The 20381-nt window shown below is 37.3% G+C and overlaps 1 pseudogene; it reads left to right on the top strand.

Annotated features, from left to right (window-relative positions):
• The first annotated feature begins 16475 nt into the window (after window positions 1-16475).
• On the top strand, window positions 16476-17617 carry LOC114199444 (hsc70-interacting protein pseudogene; annotated as a pseudogene).
• Window positions 17618-20381: the final 2764 nt, after the last annotated feature.

Raw genomic sequence — 20381 nt, 5'->3', positions numbered from 1 at the left:
CCCGAGAGCAAACCGGAGCAGACTACTAAACCCGGACTGACAAGGGTGGGGCAATTCCGCCTCCCGCAAAGACATTTGGGAACCACAGCAACGGGCCCCTCCCCCAGAAGATCAGCAAGAACAGCCAGCCAAGACCAAGTTCACCGATCAATGAGAACGGCAGAACTCCAGCGCTAGGGGAATACTGCACATAGAATTCATGGCTTTTTTACCATGATTCTTTAGTCTTTCAAAGTTAATTTTTTTAACTTTTTTTTAAATTTTTCTTTTTCCCTTTTTCGACCAATATCTTATCAATCCCTTTTTTTAAAAAACATTTTTATTTTTCAATTTTAGAGTCATATTCTATCCCTTCATAGTAGTTACCCTTATTTTTGGCGTATATATATATAAGTTGTTCTCTCTTTAAAATTTTGAGATGTAGTTTCTTCTAACAGATCAAAATATACCCTAAATCTCTAGTGTACAGCTTTGTTCTAGTCTCCTGCCTGATCACATTCTCTTCCCCCCTTTTTCTTTCTTTCTTTCTTTTTTTTAAATCCTCTTCTTTCTTTTTTCAAAAAACTTCTTATCAATTCCTTTTATAAAATTTTTTGTAATTTTCATCTTTAGTCATATTTCATCCCTTCATTGTATCAACCTTTATTTCGTACATATATGTCTTTCTTTCTTTAAAATTTTGGGAGGCACTTTCTTCTAACAGACCAAAATACACCCAAAATCTACTGTGTGGCACTGATCTATGCACCAGCCTGATCATATTTGATCATATTCTGTTTTTTTTGTTTTGTTCTGTTTTTGTTTTTATCTTTTTCTTTTTCTTTTTTCTTTCTTTCCCTTTCTTTTCCCCTGGTTTCAGGTCTTTTCTGATTTGTTTAGAGTATATTTTCTGGGGACGTTGTTCCCTGTTAGCATTTTGTTCTCTCATTCATCTATTCTCCTCTGGACAAAATGACAAGACAGAAAAAAATCACTGCAACAAAAAGAACAAGAGGTAGTACCGTCTGCCAGGAACCTACTCAATACGGACATTAGTATGATGTCGGACCTAGAGTTCAGAATCATGACTTTAAAGATACTAGCTGGGCTTGAAAAAAGCATGGAAGTTATTAAAAAAACCCTTTCTGGAGAAATAAAAGAACTAAAATCTAACAAGTCAAAATCAAAAAGGCTATTACTGAGGTGCAATCAAAAATGGGGGCACTAACTGCTAGGATAAATGAGGCAGAAGAGAGAATCAGTGATATAGAAGACCCAATGATGGAAAATAAAGAACCTGAGAAAAAGAGAGATAAACAACTACTGGATCACGAGGGCAGAATTCAAGAGATAAGCGATACCATAAGACAAAACAACATTAGAATAATTGGGATCCCAGAAGAAGAAGAAAGAGAGAGAGGGGCAGAAGGTATATTGGAGCAAATTATAACAGAGAACATCCCTAATGTGGGGAAGAAAACAGGCATCAAAATCCAGGAGGCACAGAGAACCCCTCTCAAAATCAATAAAAATAGGTCAACACCCCAACATATAATAGTAAAACTTACAAGCCTCAGAGACAAAGAGAAAATCCTGAAAGCAGTTCGGGAGAAGAGATATGTAACCTATAATGGTAGAAACATTAGATTGGCAAGAGACCTATCCACAGAGTCCTGGCAGACCAGAAAGGACTGGCATGATATATTCAGAGCACTAAATAAGAAAAATATGCAGCCAAGAATACTATATCCAGCTAGGCTGTCATTGAAAATAGAAGGAGAGATAAAAAGCTTCCAGGACAAACAAAAACTAAAGGAATTTGCAAACATGAAACCAGCCCTCCAAGAAATATTGAAAGGGGTCCTCTAAGGAAAGAGAGAGCCTAAAAGCAGCATAGATCAGAAAGGAACACAGACAATATACAGTAACAGTCACCTTACAGGCAATACAATGGCACTAAATTCATATCTTTCAATAGTTACCTTGAATGTAAATGGGCTAAATGCCCCAATCAAAAGACACAGGCTATCAGATTGGATTAAAAAACAAGACCCATTGATATGCTGTCTTCAAGAGACTCATTTTAGACCCAAAGACACCCCCAGATTGAAAGTGAGGGGGTGGAAAACCACTTACCATGTTAATGGACACCAAAAGAAAGCTGGGGTGGCAATCCTTATATCAGACAAATTAGATTTTAAAACAAAGATTGTAATAAGAGATGAGGAAGGACACTATATCCTACTTAAAGAGTCTATCCAACAAGAAGATCTAACAATTGTAAATATCTATGCCCCTAACGTGGGAGCAGCCAATTATATAAGGCAATTAATAACAAAAGCAAAGAACACATTGACAACAATACAATAATAGTGGAGGACTTTAACACCCCCCTGACTGAAATGGACAGATCATCTAAGCAAAAGATCAACAAGGAAATAAAGACTTTAAATGACACACTGGACCAAAAGGACTTCACAGACATATTCAGAACTTTCCATCCCAAAGCAACAGAATACACCTTCTTCTCTAGTGCCCATGGAACATTCTCCAGAATTGATCACGTCCTAGGTCACAAATCAGGTCTCAACCAGTACCAAAAGATTGGGATTATTCCCTGCATATTTTCAGACCACAATGCTTTGAAACTAGAACTCAATCACAAGAGGAAAGTCAGAAAGAACTCAATAATGTGGAGGCTAAAGAGCTTCCTACTAAAGAATGAATGGGTCAACCAGGAAATTAAAGAAGAATTAAAAAAATTCATGGAAACCAATGAAAATGAACACACAACTGTTCAAAATCTTTGGGATGCAGCAAAGGCAGTCCTAAGAGGAAAGTATATAGCAATACAAGCCTTTCTCAAGAAACAAGAAAGGTCTCAAATACACAACCTAAACCTACACCTAAAGTAGCAGGAGACAGAGCAGCAAATAAAGCCTAAACCCAGCAGGAGAAGAGAAATAATAAAGATCAGAGCAGAAATCAATGAAATAGAAACCAAAAGAACAGTAGAACAGATCAACGAAACTAGGAGCTGGTTCTTTGAAAGAATTAACAAGATTGATAAACCCCTGGCCAGACTTATCAAAAAGAAAAGAGAAACGACCCAAATCAACAAAATCATGAATGAAAGAGGAGAGATTCCAACCAACACCAAAGAAATACAAACAATTATAAGAACATATTATGAGCAACTCTATGCCAGCAAATTAGATAACCTGGAAGAAATGGATGCATTCCTAGAGATGTATCAACTACCAAAACTGAACCAGGAAGAAACAGAAAACCTGAACAGACCTATAACCACTAAGGAAATTGAAGCAGTCATCAAAAATCTCCCAACAAACAAAAGCCCAGGGCCAGATGGCTTCCCAGGGGAATTCTATCAGACATTTAAAGAAGAATTAATACCTATTCTCCTGAAACTGTTCCAAAAAATAGAAATGGGAGGAAAACTTCCAAACTCATTTTATGAGGCCACCATTACCTTGATCCCCAAACCAGACAAAGACCCCATCAAAAAGGAGAATTACAGACCAATATCCTTGATGAACATGGATGCAAAAATTCTCACCAAAATACTAGCCAATAGGATCCAACAGTACATTAAAAGGATTATTCACCATGACCAAGTGGGATTTATCTCTGGGCTGCAAGGTTGGTTCAACATCCACAAATCAATCAATGTGATACAATACATTAACAAAAGAAAGAACAAGAATCATATGATCCTTTCAATAGATGCAGAAAAAGCATTTGACAAAGTACAGCATCCTTTCTTGCTCAAAACTCTTCTGAGGATAGGGATAGAGGGTACATACCTCAATATCATAAAAGCCATCTATGAAAAACCTACAGCGAATATCATTCTCAATGGGGAAAAATTGAGAGCTTTCCCCCTAAGGTCAGGAATGCGGCAGGGATGTCCACTATCACCACGGCTATTCAACATAGTATTAGAAGTCCTAGCCACAGCAATCAGACAACCAAAGGGAATCAAAGGCATCCAAGTCGACAAAGAAGAAGTCAAACTCGCACTGTTTGCAGATGATATGATACTTTATGTGGAAAACCCAAAAGACTCCAGCCCCAAACTGCTAGAACTCATACAGGAATTCAGTAAAGTGGCAGGATATAAAATCAATGCACAGAAATCAGTGGCATTCTTATACACCAACAACAAGACAGAAGAGAGAGAAATTAAGGAATTGATCCCATTTATAACTGCACCCAAAACCATAAGACACCTAGGAATAAATCTAACCAAAGAGGCAAAGTATCTGTACTCAGAAAACTATAAAATATTCATGAAAGTAATTGAGGAAGACACAAGAAATGGAAAAACGTTCCATGTTCATGGATTGGAAGAACAAAGAGGATGTCAATGCTACCTAGAGCAATCTACACATTCAAAGCAATCCCCATCAAAATACCATCCACTTTTTTCAAAGAAGTGGAACAAATAATCCTAAAATTTGTATGGAACCAGAAGAGACCCCGAATAGCCAGAAGAATGTTGAAAAAGAAAGCAAAGCTGGCGGCATCACAATTCCGGAATTCCAGCTCTATTACAAAGCTGTCATCATCAAGACAGTATGGTAGTGGCACAAAAACAGACACATAGATCAATGGAACAGAATGGAGATCCCAGAATTGGACCCTCAACTCTATGGTCAACTAATCCTTGACAAAGCAGGAAAGAATGTCCAGTGGAAAAAAGACAGTCTCTTCAACAAATGGTGTTGGGAAAATTGGACAGCCACATGCAGAAGAATGAAACTGGACCATTTCCTTACACCACACACAAAAACAGACTCAAAATGGTTGAAAGACCTAAACGTGAGACAGGAGTCCATCAAAATCCTAAAGGAGAACACAGGCAGCAACCTCTTCGACCTCAGCCGCAGCAACTTCTTCCTTAAGTGCTCAACATTGCTCAGCATCAGGGAAATCCAAATCAAAACCTCAATGAGATACCACCTCACACCAGTCAGAATGGCTAAAATTAACAAGTCAAGAAACGACAGATGTTGGTGGGGATGCGGAGAAAGGGGAACCCTCCTACACTGTTGGTGGGAATGCAAGCTGGTGCAACCACTCTGGAAAACAGTATGGAGGTTCCTCAAAAGTTTGAAAATAGAGCTATCATACGATCCAGCAATTGCACTACTGGGTATTTACCACAAAGATACAAATGTAGGGATCCAAAGGGGTACGTGCACCCCGATATTTATAGCAGCAATGTCCACAATAGCCAAACTGTGGAAAGAGTGAAGATGTCCATCGACAGAAGAATGGATAAAGAAGATGTGGTGTATATATACAATGGAATATTATGTAGCCATTAAAAGGAATGAGATCTTGCCATTTGCAACGATGTGGATGGAACTGGAGGGTGTTATGCTGAGTGAAGTAAGTCAATCAGAGAAAGACATGTATCATATGATCTCACTGATATGAGCAATTCTTAATCTCAGGAAACAAACAGGGTTGCTGGAGTGGGGGTGGGGTGGGAGGGATGGGGTGGCTGGGTGATAGACATTGGGGAGGGTATGTGCTATGGTGAGTGCTGTGAATTTTGCAAGACTGTTGAATCACAGATCTGTGAAACAAATAATATAATATATGTTAAGAAAAAAAAGAAGAAGATAGCAGGAGGGGAAGAATGAAGGGGGGGAAATCGGAGTGGGAGACAAACCATGAGAGACTGTGGACTCTGAGAAACAAACTGAGGGTTCTAGAGGGGAGGGAGGTGGGGGATGGGTTAGCCTGGTGATGGGTATTAAAGAGGGCATGTTCTGCATGGAGCACTGGGTGTTATGCACAAACAATGAATCATGGAACACTACATCAAAACTAATGATGTAATGTATGGTGATTAACATAACAGTAAAAGTTTAAAGAAAAAGAAAGATGTATATATTTTATTTTGAAAGAAAGAGAGAAAGAGGGAGAGAGAGAGAGCAGAGAGAGAGAATCCCAAGTAGACTCTACAGAGAGAGCGGAACCTGAAGCAGGGCCTAGTCCCACGACCCTGAGATCATGACCTGAGCCAAAATCAAGAGTTGGGTCACTTATTTATTTTTTTAAAAGATTTTACTTATTTATTTGTCAGAGAGAGAGACTGAGCGTGCACAAGCAGGAGGGGCAGCAGGCAGAGGATGAGGGAGAAGCAGGCTTCCCCAAGCAGGGAGTCCGATGTGGGGCTCGATCCCAGGAACTCGGGATCATGACCTGAGCCAAAGGCATATGCTTAACTGACTGAGCCACCCAGGCATCCCAAGAGTTGGGTCACTTAATCGACTGCACCACTCAGGCGCCCCTGAAAGTCAGATGCTTGTTGATTCTCAGTAATCAGTTAACCTCACAAGGTCTGATGCTTCAGTTACAAAACGAGCAAGTGGTAACTACAATCACATTTGATTGAAACATTCTAAACATTTTAGTATTTTGTGACTTATTTTAAGATGTGTTCATATTGTAGTCTTGAGCTTAAGTACCTAGTTTAACTAGATAACTATCTATAACTTAATTAATTCAATAAATGTTTTCAAACTTTCAGTATGAGCCAGGCTTTTTTCTGGGAACTTGGGACTCATTAGGTAGATATACCAAATAGACAATCTAGCCCTATCCAATAGACAATAAACAATAAATACAATCAAAAATAAATGTCTAGTAAGCTAAAATGTGGTGAGGGCTATGAAAACATGGAATAGGATAAAGGGGCTCAGGAGTGGAAGTAGGTTGGTAAGTTATGGTTTAAATAGGATTGTCAGAGTAGCTGCCTTGAGAAAGTGATGTTTGAGCTGACTCGAAAATGAGCTGCTGAAATACGATAAGAGGCAAAGGGCTTTCTGGACATATCATTCCAAGTTCAAAGGCCTGAGGTGAGCTACCCTAGCCTATCCTTATAGGCTGAATACTACGGTTTAATAAGAAGGCTGCCTGACTGGAGCCTAGGAGATTGAGGACAGCAGACAGAGACAAAGTCAGAGAGACACAGGTGGGGATAGAAACAAGAGAGGGCAGAGTATTAAAGTGAAGGAAAATCCACAGATGTGTGGGCAGTAAGAGCAGAAGATACACAATTCTGAAAATGCCTCCAAGCCTTACTTTTTGGTCTTGTTCAGAGTGCATTTCCTTTCCCAAGGAACAAGTACACTCATAAAATAACATGATATGCAGAGGTCATGTGTCTGCTAATTGTTTCTGCTCAGCTCAGTTTGTCCCACAGAAGCTGAAATGTAGAAGAGAGGTAAAGGATAAAATACTGGCAAAAAGAATTAATGCAAATGAAAATCAGTCCTTTAGCATCAAAACATTTGGAAAATTGACTACCTGTCTTCTTTTTTGAAGTAATTGTCTCAGTTTTCTTATATTACTTTAGAGAAATTAATGTTCTGAAATAATTATTGATAAATTATCTATTATTAATAATTACAAAATTGACAATTTTAGTGGGCTTCAATGACAACCATTAATAGAAAAGATCCAAGACTACCAGTATGACCCCTTCATCTGCTAACATATCCAGGTGACAGACGATGCTCAAATCCTATTGGATTATTAGTTCTGATATGCTATTTAGCTAATTTTTGAGAGGATTTCTAAAAATCTCAGGCAGATTGTTCTTCAGAAGTTAGGCAAGGGACATTTTACTTATAAGTTGCATCTTATTCCTTAGGATATAGTGCTACTGGAAAACAGAAGAGAACATTTGTATTTCTCATTGCAGGGAATGTGAGAAGTGGGGATAAGAAACATGTCTTGTTCCATTTAAGGAAAAAAGAGAACTTAAAGTAGCTTCTTATTCCTTATAAGGAGTATTCTTTCCCTTTTTCTTTGAAGACAATTATTATGCTTTTCAGTTAGACAATAAATATAGAGCTCTTTGTTTAAAACAATGTTTTATTTCACTTTGGTGGAAACTAATAAACACAATAAATAAAGTAATGGAGTTAATCATTATATGCAATGTACTGGGATCTCTGTTTTATAGATACAGAAAATAAAATAGAGTAAGATTTAATCTCTATTTATTGATTGATATGAAGTGGTTGTGGAATAGGTCTATATACTAGGCATCTGAACCAAGGAGAATTTTGTTCCTTACTTTATCACAGGTAGCCTCTGATAATTTAAGATTATTTATTAATTATTTGTCCACAATGCACAAAAACTGAAGGTGTTTATTAGTCTTAGAATAATTTTGTGGATATGCAGATTTTTTGTCAACTTGCAAAGGAAATTTTAAGAAAATATTATTAAAGTTCATATAAATCTTTCATTCTTGTTAAATGGTAAAATGTCTACAGCAAAAAATGTTACCTAAAATATGATATACCTAAATTTGTTATAATATTTTGACTTAGAAAAAATAAATAAAACTTAATGAAAAGCTGATTTAATGTTTCAATTATCCTATTTAAATTATTACTGCCTCTGATGCAGAGGACACATCTTTTAGCTAGAGGGAAACTATTTTCCATTTTAAAATTATCATTATCACCTACAGCACGGTCATTGCTTTTACTATACCACTGTTGCAGAATTTTAAATCTCTGAATTATCCAACCACATTTTTCTGGGTGTCTGAATGAGATTTTGTTAACTTCATAGCATGGTTCTAATACATGTGCAGATACCAGCCAATAAACAGGGGACCAGAGGCAAAGGCTCCTGAATTCTGGGCAGTACTGTACTGCATAAGAACAAGGCATTTATCAAACTGTCTTATAGACATCCTGTTAATCTAAATGTGTCTGGATTAAAGTAACAGCAATTTATTTCACCATTTCATCACGTGAAGTTTGCAGATTAGTATTTCATCATTTTAAATGCATAATTATTATCCTTTGCTCCATGCTTTCTCACAGGTCCTCTGAAGGGACAGTAAAGTATTACAATCATATTTTCGGTACTAATTTTTTTCTCCCAGTCTTTCACACAGATGAAAATATACTGTATGAAGTATATGAGAGTGCACGCCAGGGGAGGAGATAAAATCTGCCTGAATATTTAGATTAAATGCTTCTGTCTTACTAATATATGCAATTAGCTTCATTGGAAGTTATCCTTCCACCTCTTTTGTAGATTTATACCATTTCTGGTTGTGTCTTGAAGGAATGCTGAGCACCTCAATGCATATATGTCAGTGCAAACTGTGCCTTTCCCCCCAGTTATAATCCATCTAACAACTTATAACATATTGATAAAGATTAACTTTTTAGAACAGCTCTGCATTTTTTAATGAGTACATTGCTAAGTCATTTATTAATATTAAGTATTGCATTAGTTATACAGACAATATAGTAGCCTTGAAATACTGGTTTAATACACTTAAAAGAAAAAAAAAAACATTGCCCACTTCTATGCTATCTTAAATATTCATTTCTTTTTTTACCTGGGGCCAGTTATCTCTTACATGTATTTGAAGTCCTAGTAAAAAAATATCCAAGATTCTCATCCCACTGAGTTAAATTGATGCCCTGATATCAATTAGTTTTATTATGTATAAAATTCCTAATAACATTAGCAGATTAAAAAATATTATAAAATATCTCAGAAAGGACTACTTATAGTTTGCTTGGCATATCTAACCTTATTTACATTTTCTGTTTCTATATAGGCTAAAGATTTATTGTATATTCGTTAGAATGTCCTTTCCACATATTTGTCCCAGGTCAATATGAGAGAGGATTTGTTTTAATTGTGGTTTGCACCCCTTTAGAAAAATGCCATATTCTTATTTGCACAGGGAGGGAGAATTATAAAGCTAGCCAAATAACTTAGTTTAATGTAAAAGAAGCTTTAACCAAAATTAAATTAGAATGAGCTCTGGTGTGGGGTAGCAGGCTTTGGTTCACCTTTTGCTTTTTGCTTCCAAACTGAGAATGTCCTCCAAAAGCAATCCACTTCCCAACATTCAATATCCCTAATATAGTCCCTTGGTTTTCATAATGACTTGTCTAATGTCAAAGGAAAAGGAGAAAATTAAAGATGCATCTCTTATGTATCTGTATTATAAAGGTGTGTATTACTGAGGTTTGAAATGGAAAAAGGCAAAAAAAACACCTATCACGATCTATTAGAATAAAATCTATATTTCTGAAAATTTCTTATTGATCCAGATATGACTTTATTTATTTTTCCTTAGACAACATACGGATATATTGAAAAGTTATTGTACCAGGCATTGTTCCAGGTTCTAGGGAGTAAAAGTGATAAAGTTCCTGGCTCATAGAGTTTGCTTTTCAGCGGGGGCAGATGTTGTGATACACACGGTTCCATCCTCCAGCTCCTCACCTCCGCCTCCCTCCTGAAGGCACACATTCCCTAGGCCTCCATCGGTGGTAGCCCTCTTCTCCTCCTGCTTCACATTCTGTACTGACCAATCTCAGTAGTAACTATCCACTGTGCCTTAATGTTTTCAAACCCTCAATTAACATCTGCACCACTCTCTTATGCCTTATCTGATTGTTTACTGAACAGTCAACATGAATGTCCCACAGGTATTGTAAGCACAAAGTACAAAATAAGAACTCAATATATTTGCCCCCACACCTTCTCTCATGTCGACCTGACTTTGTTTAGCATACATCCACTTATTAAACCAACTGTCTTCCAGTCTCTACCTACTCATTTTTTTCACTGCCCTTGCTCTAATTTTGGCCATGTCAACCAACAAAGCTAGTATAACATATAAAAATAATAATATTATAAAGTAAAAATAATATGATATGATACAATATGATATAATGTAATATAATGCAACAAATGAGTTTAACTCTAATCTCACTATAGCCTCTTACACTAAAACTAATCCCATCATGATTACTGAAAGAACTACCATGTCTACACCATCATAATACTTTAGCCTCTTACACTAAAACTAATCCCATCATGATTACTGAAAGAACTACCATGTCTACACCATCATAATACTTTTCTACTTAAATCTTTCCATGGCTTCCGGTAAAAAGCAATATTGTTTAGCATGGCATAAAAGGCACTTCATATCTGTCATCTACTTATATCATATCCTGCCACCTCCCTATGTTCCCCAGAAGAACACCATCAGTTTAGCATGATTTTACAGTTCTTCCATTTTCCCCATCTCTCACCTTGTTTCTTCTGTCTAGAAGTTTATTTCTGTATTTCTCTGAACATATTTTGTGTGTGTGTGTGTGTGTGTGTGTGCATATATGTGTTTAGTTACTTGACTCTTTAAACAGTGATATGCTTTATAAAATTACTAAATCATTTTTACTTTTCTTATTTTCTACAGCATTTTCCTGGGTTTATTTATTTTATTCCTCCAAGAGTGTTGTTCTCAAAGTGGGTCTTTGAGTGGATAATTTTCTGGGCTCTTATACACCTACCACTTAAATTAAATGCAGCTGGATATATAATTCTGGGTTCAAAGTTATTTTCCATCAACCACTTTAAAATTATTACTCAATTTTTTTTACATGCGGTATTGCTATTGAGAATTCTGATGCCAGTCTGAGTCTTACTACTTTGTAAGAGCTTTTCTGGAAGCTTTTATTTCATTTCAAAGTTATAAGGGTATATTAGTTTTTCTTTATGTAAAATGCATTACACTCTATGAGTCATTTCAACCTGAGGTATTTAATATTGCTTTAATTATCTGAAATTCATTGTTATTTTCTCAAATATCTCCTCCTATGTGTATGTATTTAAGAATATACCTGTGTCTGTTTTATTTATTTTCTTTTCTTCAGTAACTCATTATCTGTATATAACTTCTATATATCTCTTATGCTTTATTTTTATATATCTTTCTTTTTTTAAATTTTATTGTTATGTTAATCACCATATATTACATCATTAGTTTTTGATGTGGTGTTCCATGATTCATTGTTTGTGCATAACACCCAGTGCTCCATGCAGAATGTGCCCTCTTTAATACCCATCACCAGGCTAACCCATCCCCCTCCTTTTCATTTGCCTTCTTGGAAAGTAATTCACGCTGATCATCTTGCTTGCTAATTTTTCTTCCATTGTATATCTTTTGTTCTTTTTTCAGTCATTATAATGTATATAACTCATATTTTACTTGGATATTTGAATGACTTCTTGCTCCTGTTTTGGTTTGTGAATATCCTCTCTTGTGGATTTGAGAATATTTATTACAGTAAATATATTTATCAATGTGTTCCAATAATCTTGCTTCATGCTTTATGTGTCATTCAGATAGTTTTCTTTCTTTTAATGTGTTTAAACTCTTATCCTGTGGCCTCGCAACTTCAGATAAAAACTATTTTGGGGGCACCTGGGTGGCTCAGTTGGTTAAGCATCCGACTCTTGATCGCAGCTCAGGTCGTGATCACAGGGTTGTGAGTTTCAAGCCCTGAGTTGGGCTCCACGCTGGGTGTGGAGCCTACTTAAAAAACAGAACAGAACAAAACAAAACAAAACAAAACAAAACAAAACAAAACAATTGTTCTGCCTGGTAAGGGTTACTGGGGAGACTGCTAGGAATGCAGTGGCAAAAAGAGAGATTCTCTGTTTGTATGGAACTTAAATCGTTCCTTTAAAAAAACATTTTACTGAGGAATGATAGACACACAAAATATATACATATTTAATGTATACAATTTAATGATTTGGGAGGTAAATTTACATCTTTGAAACCATCACCACAATAAATGCCATAAACATATAATTTGTCCGCAGAGAATGTGGCCTTCAGAGAAAATTCAGTTTCATGCACCAGAAGTTCTGTGAGAAGAGAATGTGCAAAATTAGCAGTAATATATGAAAATAATTTTCTAGTGAGATTATATGGTGGATGACACAAATGTTACTTAGTTTTGATAAATTATTTAAATTTTAGAGACACATATTGCAGGTAAAAATAACTAAATTCAGGGGCGCCTGGGTGGCTCAATCGGTTAAGTGTCTGCCTTCGGCTCAGGTCATGATCCCAGGGTCCTGGGATGGAGCCCCACATCGGGCTCCCTGCTCAGCGGAGAGCCTGCTTCTCCCTCTTCCTCTGTCTGTGTGTGCTCCCTCTCTCTATCTCTCTGTCAAATAAAATCTTAAAAAAAAAAACCCACTAAATTCAATTATAGCTAGTGCTAGGTTGTGAACATTTAGGATATTTTTGTTAAAATTTTACAAATCAAATTATTCATTTCCTGGGGATTTTCAATCTCTAGTCAGTGGGAAAAGTTTTTATATAATTTTAATATGTTCATTCTGCACAAAAACCTTAATAAGAGGAATTTAGTTTATTTATTTTTCACCCTGTATAAAACTGGGATTTTGCATGAACCCATTAGCTTGACAACCAGACATTATTTTGATTCTTTATGGAAACTGCTTTTGAAATGGTTTGATATTTCTAGCTGAAAGTCAAACAAGGTTTAAAATGCAAGACTGAGTTAGGCAAATCTTAATAGCTTCTGATGAGAAAGGATTACACCAATCTGGTAGAAAACATGCTTCTTTGCTGCTCCAGTTATAGTTAGAATTTTACTAAGGGAGATTGTAAATGTCCCTATGGGATAAAGCTATGAGAATAACAACACCATTATTGTACAAAGGCTGCTTGGATTTTAGTCCCTTGAAAAGGTTTTGATTGTGTGTATGTGTGTTGCAGAAGGAGGTATACAGAAAAAGATGTATCTGTCTTTTTAACAGGGAAAGCTAGGACATTGGAATACACAGATGCTACACACACACACACACACACACACATTCAGATGTAGTGGAAATTGTTGGATGCTGCCCAGATCCTCCTGCCGCTAGAATGTAGGCATCCAAAGGCTTTTAGCTGAATCCCTTCCTGCAATTGGGAACAGCCTCAGCCAAGGTCATATCTCTTCTCTAAGAGTAGCCCACATACAATGATTGGTCCATGCTGGGGTACGAAGTTGCCACCCCTTCTCTCTATTCATTACATTTCTGCTGAGAACCATTCCTATTTCAGAGTACCCATGGGATTGCCTGAGACTTCTGTCTCAGTGGTATCAGCAGTTCAATTTCTCCATCTGCTCAATTCTGTTTCTTCTCTCCTTTCCAGACAGTGTTCCTGAGAGCACATCCTCCAAAATTCCTGCATTCAGATCTGCATCTCATCAGTTTGTCTTGGAAAAAACCTGACCTATAGTACACTATGTGACATTTCCCACTGGAATTTTGTTTCTGCCATTGGAAGTCTTGGGCTTTCTTCTGTGGTTCAGTATTTCTTAGCCCTCATAGCCTGCAGTACTAAAGGTTATTGAAATTTATCCAACAGATAATGAGAATTACCTTCTATTACAGGAGAAAGAAAGATTACCCAGATACATGAAATAATTTTTTAGGACTCTCCTCTCTTGACGTTTATATTTACTACATATTATTGCATCTACCTTTCACTTTGTAACACAAATACTTTCTTTGGGCTAGAGGGGTCTGTTGAACAATAATTTCATTGGTTATATGGGAATTTACAGATCAACGTTGTGATACTAAAAAGGGTATAAGAGGTTCATATATATATATTTAAGTGTAGTGTTGCACATGTATGCTGAGATTGGTTCTTTCTCTTCTTCATTGATCTATTCATCTATCTTAGGACAGTTTCTCTAGAAGTAGAATCAAACATGAGGAATTCTTGTACAAATAATTTCTTGTGAGGGTGCTCTCAGGAAAAGGTAAGTAGGGAATCAGGTCAAAGAAGGGAGAAATCTAAGCATGGTTGTAGCTGTCCTGGAAACTCGCTTCAGTTTGATCCATGAGGGATGTTCTGTAGCACAAACTGCACCATAGAATTAATCTTACATTGAGGCAATTATTCCACACCAGTCAATCATTGGCCAAAGTCTGAGATGTGAAGGGCATAGAAACAAATCTCAACAATTCTCAAGGAAAGGGGTAGCTACTATGAAATGTTATCTGGGCCAACACTTTCAACAGTGTGAAATGGAAGCACTGTGGCGTATCTTGTAAAGGAAGGCAAAAAGGGCAATAACAGCATCCACCCTATCATCAATCTGTCTATCATCCATTCATTTATCCATCCAAAAGATGCATTGAGTATATATCTTACAAGGTTCTGGGAATAAAAAAAAAAAAAATGGGCCCTTGATCTGAAAGAACATGCAGGTTGATTAAAACGCGATTAAAACCCAGAAAAAAATGTTCTTTTATAGAAGTCTAACTAGGAGCTCTGTGCAGTTAGGTCACTCCTAATTCTTCTTGTATAAATGAGGTTATAGAAAGTTTCTTTAAAAAGATGCAATTGTTAATAGTAATGACAAAAGAAGGTCATTAGTTACTAATAAGGATGAAGGAAGGTACAATGATTGGCAGAACAGAAGTTATTATTGCTCATTCTTGACAGAGGAAAGCCCAATCAAATTAAATATTTCTTTGGGCCTATCTTGTTATTTGGTGAGGAAGTGAACAGTGTTTGGGTGTTTGTGAAGGCCTCGATGAACTAGATCAGAGGGTTCTCTTGTGTTCTTTTGGCTTAGAGTTACTCTGTTAGACCTAAAGCTATATCCCAAGGAAAAGGAGCATCAGAGTTTAAAGAAAGCTATTATGATGAGAGATTCTCTACTTAGTCACTTGACTTAGTAATGTTTAATAGGTTTCCTAATATTTTTCCCATTAAATCCCCACAAGTCTTAGGTTTGACATAACTACATTGGGTTGGAAATTAATAGTGACTACTGAAATGGATCTTTAGGTTGATTAGCCAAGTAGGGAAAAAAAAAAACACATTTATTTGTGCACCTAAGTGCACTTTCTATACAAGAGTTTGGGCTAAGGTAATGTTTAGACTCTGTCACAAGAGGACTTCATTGTGTATGTTAAAAATAGGACTGATACGATCTATCTTTGTTTTATAATACAGCTCTGCATGAAGAGAGGATTTCTTAGGTAGAGAAACTTAGAGAGAGGGATATTAGTTAACTGTCCATTTCATTTCCATGACCTAACTCAAAATGATTCAGTTACCTTTCTACTTACAAATGAGGGGAGAAAACCGTTACTGCTCTGCCATCAGTGGATTTATTTATGCTTTTTTTTCTTTGTAGTGGACTCAAGTTAGTTTTGCCTTTCTATATTCCCTTTTGTTCATAAAAACAACTCAATTCTTTTCTCTGTGTACCCACTACTCCTTCATTCTAAATTCATGTATTAATGGTTGGGCTTGCAGGTCTGGTCAATTAGATTCTCAGTAACTGATTCCAGGATGTACGTGGGATTTATTCCAAGCCAAGAATAATTAGCCTCAGGAATTTTGCAAGGCACCATCAGAAAAGAAATACACTCTTTTTCTCGGAGTTTAACAAATCATAAAATGCAAGTCTATTTGATTTTGACTATCTCTGATACTTTGTGCGGGAGGGCCTTCTCAGATTCAAGCCAATATAGAAGAAAACAGATGGGGAGCTGCTTTCACACGATCACGCTGAGCTAGTACCTGCACCTGGAATCGGGCCACAACCTCAGCCGCACCTGCTGCCTGCCACAGCCTCTGGACCATGGATCCCCACAAAGTGAGTGAGCTTCGGGCCTTCGTGAAAATGTGTAAGCAAGATCCGAGCATTCTGCACACGGAGGAAATGCGCTTCCTGCGGGAGTGGGTGGAGAGCATGGGGGTTAAAATACCACCTGCCCCTCATAAACCTAACTCAGAAGACAATATCAAGGAAGAAAAAAACAGATAGTAAGAAGGCGGAGGAAAACATAAAGACAGATGAAACATCAAGTGAGGAAAGTGATCCAGAAATTGACAACGAAGGTGTGATTGAACCACATACTGATGCCCCTCGAGAAACGGGAGATGAAAATGTAGAGACAACCGAGGAAATGATGGATCAGGCAAATGATAAAAAAGTGGCTGCCATTGATGCCCTAAATGATGGTGAACTACAGAAAGCCATTGACTTGTTCACAGATGCCATCAAACTGAATCCTCGCTTGGCCATCCTATATGCCAAGAGAGCCAGTGTCTTCATCAAATTACAGAAGCCAAATGCTGCCATTAGAGACCGTGACAGAGCTATTGGAATAAATCCTGATTCAGCTCAGCTTTATAAGTGGCGAGGGAGAGCAAACAGACTTCTGGGCCATTGGGAAGAAGCAGCACACGATCTTGTCCTTGCTTGTAAACTGGATTACGATGAAGATGCTAGTGCAATGCTGAAAGAAGTTCAACCGAGGGCCCAGAAAATTGCTGAACATTGGAGAAAGTATGAGCGAAAACGTGAAGAGTGAGAGATCAAAGAAAGAATAGAAAGGGTTAAGAAGGCTCGGGAAGAACATGAGAGAGCCCAGAGAGGAAGAAGCCAGAAGGCAATCAGGAGCTCAGTATGGCTCTTTCCTAGGTGGCTTTCCTGGGGGAATGCCTGGTAATTTTCCTGGAGGAATGCCTGGAATGGCAGGGGGAATGCCTGGAATGGTGGGAATGCCTGGGCTCAATGAAATTCTTAGTGATCCAGAGGTTCTCGCAGCCATGCAGGATCCAGGAGTTATGGTGGCCTTCCAGGATGTGGCCCAGAACCTAGCGAATATGTCAAAATATCAGAGCAATCCAAAGGTTATGAATCTCATCAGTAAATTGTCAGCCAAATTTGGAGGTCAAGCAGAATGCTCTTCTGACAAATAAAGCCCTTGCTGAAGGAAAAGCAATGATCACCTAATGTATGTCACAATAATACAAACCAGTGTACCTCTGACCTTCTCATGAAGAAAGATGGGGTACTGTGAAGAGAATCCCTACCCCTCTGCCCCACATGCAACTGAAACATTCTATAGTGGTTTGCCATTAGGGTATTCATTCAGATAATGTTCTCCTACTAGGAATTGCAAACTTTAAACACTTTTTAAACCTTAAAAATATTTAAAAACATATTAAAAGTGTGTGTTAGCCCCCCCCAAAAAAAAACAGATGGGAAGACGTCATTTCTTAAAGACATAATTTTACAACTCAATAGAGTCATGTCTGAAGTCCATCTGGTTATAGACTTTCTAGTACATGAAAATTCCGTTTGGTAAATAAGCCAGACTGAGTTGCGTTTCAATTTCTTGGACTCAAAAGAGCTCCAACTCATAAACTTACTTTCCAATCAAAGCTCCAAACTGCCGCATGTCTGCCCACTCTTAACTCAGAACATCATTGGCTTTTTATCTCTTCATTAGTAATTTTTCTTGTTTGGTTGTAGTAATACTATTTCGGGTTGATTACTTCAGCCCAAATCTGGAACTATTAGTAAGAAGTTGTGCCATACATAGTTCCACCGTACAAAGCTGCGATCATACAAAGTCATTTGAGGAATTGTCCAATTGTCTTGCAAACTCCACCTCCCTCCCCAAGCTTCATTCTTGTATGAAGATGCAAAATTAGAGGAAAATCACAGCAAGTCAGGTCATTAACTGATGAAGGCATGAACACAGATGATTTGAGAGCTCTTTAAGAGGCCACTGGATATTGAAAGTGAAGGACAAGAGCAGAGTTTATAATGACTTTGGCCTTGTTTGGTACCCAGGTGAGTAACAGCGCCATTAGGAAAAAGTCTTAGGGAAAGATAATATAATTCTGGGTGTATGTCTATCTCAACTATCCAAAAGCTAGTTTAATTTACTTCTCCATGTATTATAATGATCTCATTGCTGGTTTCCTCACATCTACTCTTGTTCCCTGCTAGCTAAAGGGCAGGGAGAATTTTCAAAATCCAAGCCTGGATATTAATCTGTTTTGCTTCAAGCACTTTAAAGACTTTCAAATGTTTTAAGGAGAAGCAAGAAAAAAAAAAAAAAAAGAATCCTTAACATGAACTTCAATTTCTAGGGGAATACTCTTCCAAAGGCACTGCAGAGTTCACCATCATCAAAGAAATAAATTTAGTGACATCAAGGAAATTATTTAAATTGCATAATAGCACAGTCTACCACTTTCTTGCCTGTCAGCCTCAGTCAGCCTACACTTTTCCCCTCTGGTAACTCACTGCCCCCTGGCAATCCCAGGTCCTCTGCACACCCAACTCCCTCTACTCCTGGGGCTTTTAAGCATGCCTTCGCTCTGGTGGAGCAACCCAGCCTCCTACAACCCGTTTCCCAAGTAAATTTTAGTTTCCTAACATCCCTCACTAGAGCAAATCCTCCTATTAAATTGACTTTGTAATTCTTAACCAGATCTGCAGTTCTGTGATGATTCATGTAATTGTTTGATTATTAAATGCATTTCTCACTGCACTGTGTGCTCCATGAAGGTAGAGACCATATAAGTTTTAGTTTGCCATTATATTCAGTGTCTTGTGAATGCCTGGCTCATCATAAATCCCTCATATGTATTTATTTCTTAAATAAATGAGTATTTTTTGAGAGCATATATTTTTGTTAAAATCTATTCTTGCTTGCCTTTGCATGTCTGAGTCCATACGGATCAGCATTTAAAAAAAAAAATTCTCCCTCCTACGGCTCTGCCTTAGTTTCATTTTTATGTATCACTGAGATGAATCCCTTCCTTTCTCCTTTGACAATAAATGCTTATGCCAAATATTAGTTGGTAGGATTTTGAATCCTAAACATATTATGTAATGTTTGTGTGTAGTTCCATGGATGGCATTGCTCTCAATTTAGGCAAGATTACTGATAACATTCCTTTGGTAAAGGAATTAATTTTTCTCACTGCTATTTATTTACCCTGGAAATATCAGCAAACTCACTATTCAGAGGTTTCTTAATCTCTTGCCATTTAAAATGACAATTTATGTGGTAGGAATGATGGCACAAAGGGATGTCATTTATTTCTGCAAGGTTTATGTAATGGACAGAGTGCAGACAGCAGATAAAGCTGAATATTTGTGCCTGGGATAGAGAATATTTTAATTGCAAATTCACCAGTAGAGGAATTCTTGTCACTACCTTAGAGGAGAATAAATAGATGATCTCCCTCTTACTTCCACATGCATACTTATGAACTTTATCGGAGAATCAGGCTAGACATAACTGTGCTGTTTAACTATTTCTATCCCGGGAAGTGTTTTAGCTAACTCATTAGTTACAATATATCTACTTTGGGGAGATCTCTGTAGAATTTGCTACTGATGATGGCTTTGCTATGTTAGGATGCCCCGTTTGCACTACTGGAAAGTGATTGGAACAGAGAAAATAAACAGTTAGTGCATAGATTATAAACACTAGCATTTCTCAGGTTTTTGCTGACTGGATTTACAGGCATTCATGTAAGGTTTTTAATTTTCTAGATTATAGTGCTCATGACATTTCTGGCACTATTCCACACAAAATGAACTTATCGAATGCCCATGAATTATCAGACATTATCATAAGCCCTCAGAAGAGGAAACTGAGGCATAGGGAGGATAACGTGCCTGAGGTCCAGCAGCTAGTGAATGCTGGCGCCAGGACTG

Source organism: Eumetopias jubatus, unplaced genomic scaffold (genome assembly GCF_037043125.1).
Source record: "Eumetopias jubatus isolate StellerSeaLion01/CBP00866 unplaced genomic scaffold, mEumJub1_p1.0 scaffold_8, whole genome shotgun sequence".
NCBI lineage: Eukaryota > Metazoa > Chordata > Mammalia > Carnivora > Otariidae > Eumetopias > Eumetopias jubatus.
Note: the sequence above shows the minus strand (reverse complement) of the source record. Positions and strands in the feature narration are given on the sequence as shown.